This window comes from Nymphaea colorata, chromosome 8 (genome assembly GCF_008831285.2).
Source record: "Nymphaea colorata isolate Beijing-Zhang1983 chromosome 8, ASM883128v2, whole genome shotgun sequence".
Classification (NCBI taxonomy): domain Eukaryota; kingdom Viridiplantae; phylum Streptophyta; class Magnoliopsida; order Nymphaeales; family Nymphaeaceae; genus Nymphaea; species Nymphaea colorata.
In genome coordinates, this window is record NC_045145.1 from 6,872,971 (window position 1) to 6,883,535 (window position 10,565).

At 36.5% G+C, this 10,565-nt stretch overlaps 1 pseudogene; it reads right to left on the minus strand.

The window, feature by feature from the left end:
- Positions 1 to 6,134: 6,134 nt before the first annotated feature.
- Positions 6,135 to 10,240, minus strand: LOC116259510 (vanillin aminotransferase-like; annotated as a pseudogene).
- Positions 10,241 to 10,565: the final 325 nt, after the last annotated feature.

Here is a 10,565-nt window from a genome sequence, read left to right on the forward strand (position 1 = left end):
GGCTTTAAATTTATGTTTCCTCTACTAGTTCCATGCATCTATGACGAACACATAAGTTGGATGTGATGATAAAAACTGTTGCCAAGACTTGTGATTGAGATGCATCTCAGGCAATTTCTAATCATTCAATCTATCTTCATTAGACAGCTTCTCAATTACTTTATGAATGGTGGAAATGTGAACATCACTATTGTAGAAAAGACCCTCATTAGTAGTAAACTTAATAATAATGCATGAAATGCATTAACTTTTAACAATACTTTCATGCATTTTTATGGCGTTTATTGTTTAAACCTCCATGTTTGTGCTTATGCAGAGTCCACATCATTCCAATTTGAATGAAAATGGACCCAAATTGAAGAAATTGTGCTTTAAACAGTGACATTTGGCTCACAAGGGATCTCAACTTTTGGACGAGCCAAAACCTGTGACTCTTGACTTGTTGCAAATTATTTACGTTTAATAAAATTAGGATGAGTTATTTAGTGAAGAAGGAAATTGGGTAACACTATTTGGAAAAACAAAAGGAAGTTAGGGAAGAGTTCATTTGAAAATCACATTTTTGTTTTTGTTTTTTTTTTTAATCTTCAGTTGGGTAGGCACCCTACCTCATGAGAAAAGGGAACCCCAACCGGCCTCCTCTCTCTCTGTATCCTTCCTTCGTGATTCCCAATGGAGCAAGAAACAACCAAAGCTCCTCCCAAGTTATGCCGCTCTCAAGCTTGTGTTCTTCAACATGTGCCCCCTTCTTCCCTTTATTCTTCTCTAAATTGTTAGACTCAAGCTCAGAAACGAGAACAAGATGCAAGAGGAGGATTCTAAGTGATGGTTGCTGCCAAAATCGGAATTCAAGGGGACTAATCCCTTGTTTTAGGCAGGGTTTTACAATTTTCAGCATTGGATATAGTTTTCACGTGGTTTTTGTTGTTTTGCATCATATATATTAGGGTTTTGATTTTGCCTTGGTTGGCGCTTGTTTTCTTTCTAAAACCGAGTGTAGCTTGCTAAAGTCATGCATGCTCTGGTTGATTTGAGTGGTTTTCCTTCAATGTTTTCAGCTAGGATGGACGAGTAGAATAGGTCTTGCAGTTTGTTTACTTGTATCTTTTGAATGGCTGCAATATGCATGTGTTTCCATCACTTAACACCCTCATCAGTATGAGCATAGTCCTTCCAAAGATGTTGACTTTCATGTTTCATGTATGGGTGTAAGGGCCTAAGTCTTTACTTTCCTTCTCTCATGTTTACCTAAACATCTAGTTCTAGGCCTTGATTTAGCATTCAGCATGTTCGATTGTGACATAGGAGAATTTTGTGTGTGATTGATTGATGGCACTTGTTCCTTATAATTGGAAAACTAGGTGGGGCTCCTTTGAAACATTATTAGTTGTAGGCATGTTAATATTCAAAAAAGAAGAGTTGCAGCTAATAATTAGCAAATTATCAATAGGCAAGTCAACTGCGCAATGAGACATACCTTGGTCACTTGATGGATTCGATATGGACTCTTGCTGACTAGTGGGATTTGCAAGTCTGCAACAAGACAACATGAACTTCTTCCATGATATTAGGAGAAGTCCTATATAGTAAGGTAGAGCCATCTTTGTCAAGGATTCATGGGCTTCGTTGTGATGCTATATAGCAATTTGAATAGGGTAAGCCACACAAATAAGTTGAACATCCATTCCCACGACCTCTATAGTAAGTAAAGAGAATCTATTCACCTGTTGAAGCTGATCATTACAGCAACCTTTGTCTTTTGAGATTCCTATCTTTAGTTTGGTGATAGTTTTTGCATGATTGCGGTCAAGATTAACTGTCTCCTTTGATGCTCTTCTTGCAATTTTCAAATTAGGCCAGCCACTTGCCACATTATCCATTTTGGTATTACAATTGACTTCATCCTTTTCCAAATGGCAGTGCTCGGTCAAGTGAATGTTCTACTTATATTGAGCACAATATTTGATACTACCTTCATGAATGACTCCTTGAAAAAGCTTGTTTCCTCCAACTTCCATCTGTATCACCGATTTAGGAGTAAACTGTAAGGGGACAATAATGCATACATGCACAAATCCTAAATGAGAAAGGAAAGCATAAGTAGATCCAAAAACTCTTCTCACAAAGTGGCAGTAATACCCTAAACACTTTATGATTCCAAAAAATGGGTAGAAGCCTTGGAAGACAAATTCACAAAGGGAATTTGAAGTCATCTTCAATTTTTAATGAATCATTAGGGTACCATCTACTGTCAGTAAGATTCCACATCAAATCCATCGGTTGACTAAGGTATGCTCCATTGCACAGTTGACTGGGCTGTTGATAATTTCTAATTACTAGCAGCAACTCTTCTTCTTCAAATATTAACATTGCCTGGAACTGACAATTTTAGCATATATTATCACTTCATGAAAATGTTTAGGTGAGACAATGGAAAAAAGAAAAAAAAGTGACACTTTTGTTGCATATGCTATCACCATGGTGTAAATGATGTAGCTGTGGAAGGGTTTCAGTTTTACATTTATGGGGCTACAAATCCAAAATTTTGAGTTGAATATTTCATTTAAGAGATAAACAATATATTTCACCCCCAATTGACATAAATATGGTTGTGAATCTTACATAAACGCCATTATATACTTTTTGGTATGATGTTTGACAAAAAACATTTATTTAGCTATCTACTGCCCTTGCAATTAAACCCAAAGCAACAATAACCACATTTGGGACCATGTTGGCTTACCAATATAAACCAACTAAAGATGTTAAGGAATCCTATGCTCACCAAGTGATGCAGCCTGCCTTGGCATATATCTACTTCCTTGCGCGCCTTGGAATGCATCTACTTTCTTGCCCCTTGGCCTTGCCTATGTCGGCCACAGCAGAAAAACAGTGGCCGGAACACTTCAACAGGGCAAATTGCCACATTGAGCACTCGAACTTAGTAGTCTTGACTGTGGCTGGGGACGCTACATGCAGCCCCACCACGATCAATAGCTAGCGGCCACCCCAGCTTCTCTGACCTGCTATCACACAAGAGCTTGACTCAGTGCAAACTATTAGATGAATTTTGTATAGAAAACACATTGTAATATAGTTTAATCAAGATACTTCTTGTGCACAATTGAGCTTCTTTTTTATCACTAGCTTGTAAGTTTTGAGTACACCAACTTTACTAAAAGAGACAAATACATGATGTTGGCTGGAAATGAGTGATCTACGTCTCAAACAAGTGATATATATATATATATATATATATATATATATATATATATATATATATATATATATATATATATATATGTATGTATGTATGTATGTATGTATGTATATATATATATATAAGGCCGACACTTAGGTCAGGGATGAAAACTAGACCCATTGACTTATATATATATATATATATATATATATATATATATATATATATATATATATATATATATATATATATATATATATATATATATAGATAAGGCAGACACTTAGGTCAGGGATAAAAACTAGACCCATTGACTTTTTTAAAAAAACTATCTTAAATATAATATAAACATCTTAATATGTTTATAAAGACTATTTTGATATAGAACATTTTTTTATTCAAGATGTTTTAATGAAAATGTTGATTATTTGGCTGTTTATTTTTTTCTTATAAAAATACCATTAAAATCTAACAAATGATCAACTTAGTATATGTTTTGCATCAATCCGTTCTTAAGATCATAACAATAAGGTTAGATAGCATATATTATCATTTCATGAAAAACATCAAGGTGAGATTGTGGAAAAAAGAAAAAATAGTGTGACACTTTTATTACGGATGCTATCACCATGTTGTAAATGATGTGGTTATGGAAATGGTTGTGGTTTTACCTTCATGGGGTTACATATCCAGAATTTTGAGTTGATTATTCCATTTAAGAGATGGAACACAAAAAGTATAATTTTCTCCAGATGGACATAAATATGGTCATGGCTCTCACATAAATGTTGTTATATCGTGGTTTGCTGGGCATTCTTTAAGTAACTAAATTAAGAATCCATATTTTTGTTTGACATTGGACAATAAGCATTCTTATCTAGGCTATCTTTCTGCCCTTGCAAACCCAAAGCAACAACCAAAGTTGGCTCACCAATGTCGACCAAGTATTGATGTTAAGGGATCCTATGCTCACCAAGTGAGATAAACCTTACTTGGCTAGATCCCAATCACAAAATCAGGTATCAAATATAATTCACATCCTATAAAGTTTGGAGAATCAAGGCATACCTTGCCACTGGACGGACAACCATTTTGTTTTGTATAATGTATAAAGTTTATTGAAATAGTTTTAGTTTCATTCACTATGATGGAAAAAGAAAAAGGAAAAAATTGAAACTATACTATGTAGATGACTGCCATCTCAAACATCTTTATGTTGTTATTGTGCCATAAAAATGCAACGTTTATTTTGTATAATCTGAACAAAATCAACATTAAACATGCATAGAAACATCTTACAAATAACCAACAATGGGATACTTTGTATGCAATAAATGGTACTTATAATGCAAAATAAATTATGGTTTTAGGAAATTTAACTCCTCAATTAGTGTTAATGAAAAGACATTAGGAAGTTGCCCCTCTTTTCTCCTTTTGTCTTCCTCATATTTTCTTTGATATTAACACCATCATAAAAAACAGCTCAATAGGACTTGTGGCAATGCATCAATGTAAGACTTTAATCGGCATTCAGTTCTGGTGCTTAGTCAAGTATGCACTAAATTGTTCGCACTACTAAAAATATTAAGGTTTATTGATTTAAGTAATAGAAATTGTTGTCTTAACTCAAGATACATAGCTTTTGTTGTAAGAATTAATATTTAGATAAAAATACATGCTTTTTTGGTTGTATACTTAGGTAGTTTTTTCAGTTGTCCAATTAGATATTTACTTAGAACTGAATCCGTATTTGAATATGATTGGATGTCATTTTTTACGACCGAATCCAATTCAATTTCTTACTGGGAGTGGGATTTAAAATTTTTTCTATATCTGACTTATTTGAACATTTGATCCACATGTGCACCATTGAAATCCTCATAGAAAAACATTCCTAGCGAGACTCTATCGTATCCCTAGACTTAGGAAATATGACACCTAATTTTTGGGCAAGATTTGGTCTTAGTTTTTCTAAGAATGCCTTGAGCAATCTTTCTGATCCCAAATGATACTAAAAGACCTCTAGTTTCCTCCATGGCTGGCAGGACCATGGAGCACAAATAGGAACATATCATGAATAGTATGTAGTATAAGATGCAAAGTTAATGAACAACATGAAATTTATGCAACTAATATGCATTGTATACCAAGAAACATGTGGCAAGTATACAGTTATGCTTCTAAGACAGGTTTGAAACCTAAAACTTGACAAAAAACTTAAATTTTTTACATGCATGCGGTATAGACATGTGTGAGAACAAGATCTGAAATGCATTAAGCAAGCATATTAAACCTGACTATGTGCCACTGCAAATGGCCAGTAGCAACTACAACCTGTACAAGCCTGTTTCTCCCACTCACTCACAACAATCAATGAATTCTAGCATGAATTATATGGTCCAAATTGATCAAATTATAGAAGATCATGTTGGGGGTGCAAACCAACTATAGGAATCAAAGAAAACATAACTACATATTTGCCGGCATGAAAAACAACTAAACAAATGCGATATTGAGATCTTTTCCTAGAACGGGATTGGTTTCTAAGATCACTTGTACTGCAATTGGAGCATTGGTCATTGCAGCATTAATGATTTTTGCCCACTAATCACGCATCTATCAATTGTATAACCTAACTAGAGATTGTCTAAAATATATCATACAAATGACATCAATTTCTAAACCTATGACTGCTGCAGACTTGGACATGTATAGCAACCCAAGGACACAATCAAACACAAAAAAACACAAGAAAATTAGAAGTAACATATAATCAAGAAATTACTCTACATTGACTGCTAAAATCCTAATTGCACTATTAGAAAGCACTAAATCATCTCCTCTAAGCAAGCTGGTCCTAAAAACTCAATTAAAAATAAGTTTTTTTTACTAAAAGTACATTGGTTGTATGCTGTTTTGGACGTGACATGCCTCAGAAATCAATATCTTTGGCCTGCAACATCTGCCGTTAACCACAATTTCAAAAAAGAAACAAAAATAGATCATAACTTACTAAACCTACTCGCTAGAGGAGCTATCCCCGAAGAATGCAATTCTAACACTAATTGCCGATCAAATGCGTCCAGAAGCACTTAACATGCTGCAAAACAAGATTATGAGGCCCTGGCTCAAGCAGCACTCAATATCTAAGATAAGATAAAGTGAATTGAACTAAACTACTATACCATCATTACTTTCGATCGGAAACTACTTTACCACTACTACAACTAAAGAAGAAGCTATTAGAGGACTTTACTATGTCCATAATCTCATTTCTCATAGAGCTTTCAACCTATGGAGGAGCATGTCCTAAACTCTGGTTCATGGCCTTTGAATTGCAGTAAAACCAGTAGAGCTTTGGGGATTGGGAGAAACAATTCGTATGTGCATAAGGATAAAAGGTCCAATATAATACTTATGCATTGAAGGGCAATGGAGAAGAATGACATGCCTAGAAGGAGGTCAAATTTGCCTAAAGGAAGTTGAGATGGAAGTCCTACGACATTCATTAACCAATGCCTTTCCCTTTGCTTGTGAAGAGTGATTGCAAGATTTCATAAAATTACAACAAAAGTACATGAGTAAGCATCACTACATTATCCAATTCACCAGTTTGGATCAAAAATAGTCTTTTGCATGTCTATGAATGCTACCTCAGTCGCTGGTACAATGAAAAGTACCACTCAAATTTCGTGATAACCCCAAGCGCAGCTGCCCAGCCTTATTTGTAGTTATTTAGGTCAGCCCATGGACCCGATCCATGACCCAATCCCTAGTTACCACCAATACTCTTCATCTTTCACTCTCTCTCTCTCTCTCTCTTGTCATCAAGATGTGAACATGGAAAATGGCTGCTAACTGAGAAGTATCATCTCTTACCTTGTAAATCTTTAGTGCTTCTAACGGAACTACACAAGCAATTGAATGGCCAAAATATGTAATTCCATGGCTAGGTGGACCAAGTTTGTTGCTCTGAGTACATATCACCTTTAAAATTTTTGTGCTGACAAGAACAACAACAACAGGCATGCAAGCAAGTAAAATGGCCTTTGCCATGTGTTGACGTGTTTGGTTGTTTTGGATCTTCGGATTTGGGTTTGGATCTGATCCACTCTGTGGTTTTGTTGGGTCCTATTTATACCCGTGTAACCTTTTTTTTGGTGTGTGAATAAAATTTGAATGAGAGAGAATGTCTGGCTGCTAGTGAGCACCAAATTTCTCCTCTATGGTTTTTTCCCTCGTGTTGAGGGTTTTCCAAAATAAATTTGTTTTCTCGTTTCTTTTCCATCTTTCTACATGGTATCAGAGCTGACTAGGTTCTGTTTTTTTTTTTTTGTGTGTTGATTTGGACTATTGAAGTTTTGTTGCGAGTTTCGGTGGAGCTTTGTTGACCATTGTCGGGGATTTCTAGTGACAGTCCATCGACGGTTGCAGTGGTCTAGTTTGCCTGCCATCTGCGCCACTGCTCACCACTGATACTCACCAAACGTCAGGCGGATTCCTCCCAAAACAGATGTTGAGGTTGTTGTCGGTGCTCTTTCTGGGCTATCGCTCGAAGTGGTTGCTCGACTCAAGGTGGTTGCCATCATCAAGTCGCTCGAGCTCTGCCATCACTCATTTCAGCCGTGAGGTTCAGGTGCGTCGATCATGGAGCACTGCCATGCGTCCCATGCGTCGTTTGTTGTTTCTGCTTTTCTGTCGACGCCACGTTCATCGTCTACCGCTGCCGCTACTCCCTGCCATCGCCACTTCCTGTTGTTGCTGCTCTCTGCTGTGGCGCGGGGTCTTCTATCACCTGATCAGTGAGGCCCCTGCTCTGGTCGATGGTAGTATCTTCCAAACCTCCGCCTTCTTCTCAGCTTTCGCCTGCTGCATGGCGTCTGGTTGTTGTCCACCGCCTGAGCTGCCAGTGCTTGCAAACACTATCCGTCTAAGTTGCCGCCCGATCTCTCTCTCATATTATTCTCTGTCACAGTTGTTGGTTGTCTGTTGCTATGTTGTTGTATGTCACTGGCATATTCTCTTTGCTCATTGACTGTTAAGTTACTGCTTTGGGATGGCAAAATTAGCCTCTTCTATTGTTAATACTGACCAGGCAGAGGTTGGGGCCCCTAGAACTGAAAATATACTTGTTCAGCACCATTCGTCTCACTAAGGGAAATTATCTTTGTGGTACATATTTTGTTGTGTTGTATTAGTTTTTTTATATTTTTGTGGTACATATTTTTAAATGTTTAATTTTCGTCTTTAATAAATGCAGATGTGGATCATCACAATATTGGGATGTAAATCCAGATGAATTTGATTTTGATGGAGAACGCAACTTATATGTTGCTAACATGGATTTTTCTGATCGTGCTATTCCTTCTAAGGCATTTGATGATGATGATATTGTTCCAAGTATTCAAGAAAATCAAGATATTGGTGGAAGTGGAAGTGGAACGTAACTCTGGTTTATGAATGATGATGTAATATCTAATATGTATTGATGTATGAACTATGGAGGCGTTTGATGATGAAGAATATGTATTGATCTGTGTTTTTTGTGAACTCAAAACTAGAGTACATTTGTTGTTAAATGTTAAATTGATGATATATATTTCTTGTTGAATGTTGAATTGATGATATATATTTCTTGTTGAATGTTGAATTGATGATATATATTTGTTGTTGAATTTTGAATTGATGATTGATAATGATATCATGATTAGCAAATTGCAATTTTGATCTTGTTATTTAATAACTTTGATCTCACCGCACTGCCGCACCTAAATTTTTTGAGATATGCCGCACCGGCACCCGCACCCCACACTCAAGTGACATAGATTGAAGGGTCAATGAAGATGTATTGTGATAACAAGTCAGCTATCAACTTGGCCAACAACCCAGTATTACATGACAAAACAAAACATGTTGAGATTGACCGTCACTTTATCAGGGAGAGAATTGATGCTAAAGAACTGGTCCTACCATACATGAAGTTCAAAAATTAGACAACATATGTTCTAACTAAAGCCTTGTCCTTGACCTTGTTTGAGAGAAATGTATCCAAGTTAGGCATGTTTGATATGTATGCCCAACTTGAGGGGGAGCGTTGATGTGTTTGGTTGTTTTGGATCTTTAGATCTGAGTTTGGATCTGATCTCCTCTGTGGTTTTGTTGGGTTCTATTTATACCCGTGTAACCTTTTTTTTTGGTGTGTAAATAAAATTTGAATGAGAGAGAACGTCTGGCTGCTAGTGAGCGCCAGATTTCTCCTCTATGGTTTTTTCCCTCGTGTTGGGGGTTTTCCACGATAAATTTGTTTACTTGTTTCTTTTCCATCTTTCTACACCATGGATACTAGGTCTCTCTTAATGTTGTATTTTTGGTATCCAAGCATTGCACCCAACCTTCCAAAGGCACAGACAGCTGTGAACAAAGTATCATTTTTCTTTACAACGGCTTGGACCTTCTCACAGTATGAAGCAAGAAATGTAATGACGCCTCCTGCCCCCATCATTGGCTCCACAACAAATGCTACAAATTTCTCAGGTCCCTCCTTCAAGATAAGGTTCTGCAAAATGATTTGTGAATCTTGTGGAGAATTCCTCATATTGACTTGGTAAATGGTAGGTTCAGTAGTTTAGACATTTAGGATGCAACAGTGCGGGGAGCTTAACTTTTGTATGTGATGGTGTAAGTCTTCAAACAGCAAAAAATGTCGATCCATAATGTGCCTTTTGTGTTGGAATGAACACCTTTGGCATTCTTCCTAATGCATTTGTATTATATTCCAGCTTCACTTGAGAATCATTAACTTTGGAACCACTATTTGTGAAGCCCTTTTTTGTTGTGTTAAAGGTTTTAAGAAGTTCATTTGCAAGTCCAAGGAAGGCTTCATTGTTTGGTTCGAATAGTTGTGATAGAATGGTAAATGATTTACCTGTGCAGCTTCCACAAGTTAAGGTTCATTTCCACCAAGGTTATGCACCATAATCTTGCTAGATGGTTTTTCTCGTCCACAACATAAATGTTAGATCCCCCAAATTTTTTCATTAACTACTGGATGAATGAGGCCAGCATGTGCTGATCCTTGATTCTTTTCTCACTATTTACCTCACTCAACTTTTTTTGTATCAATGTCCAAGGATGCTTCTCAATTGCACCATCTTAAATGGAAAAAAATATCGTTGACAATTTGTGGTAGCAAAAGCATAGTTGAAAAAGGAATTAACCTTGATATTGGGCCTAAAGAGCCGATTCAAAGTCACTTTTAAAAGTGCCGAGGATCTCTTCAGAACTTCTTTCTTGCCTCCATATTCATCACACCAAGAGCGTATAAGCATGCCGACTCACATGGAGGACTCAAAAATTATACACA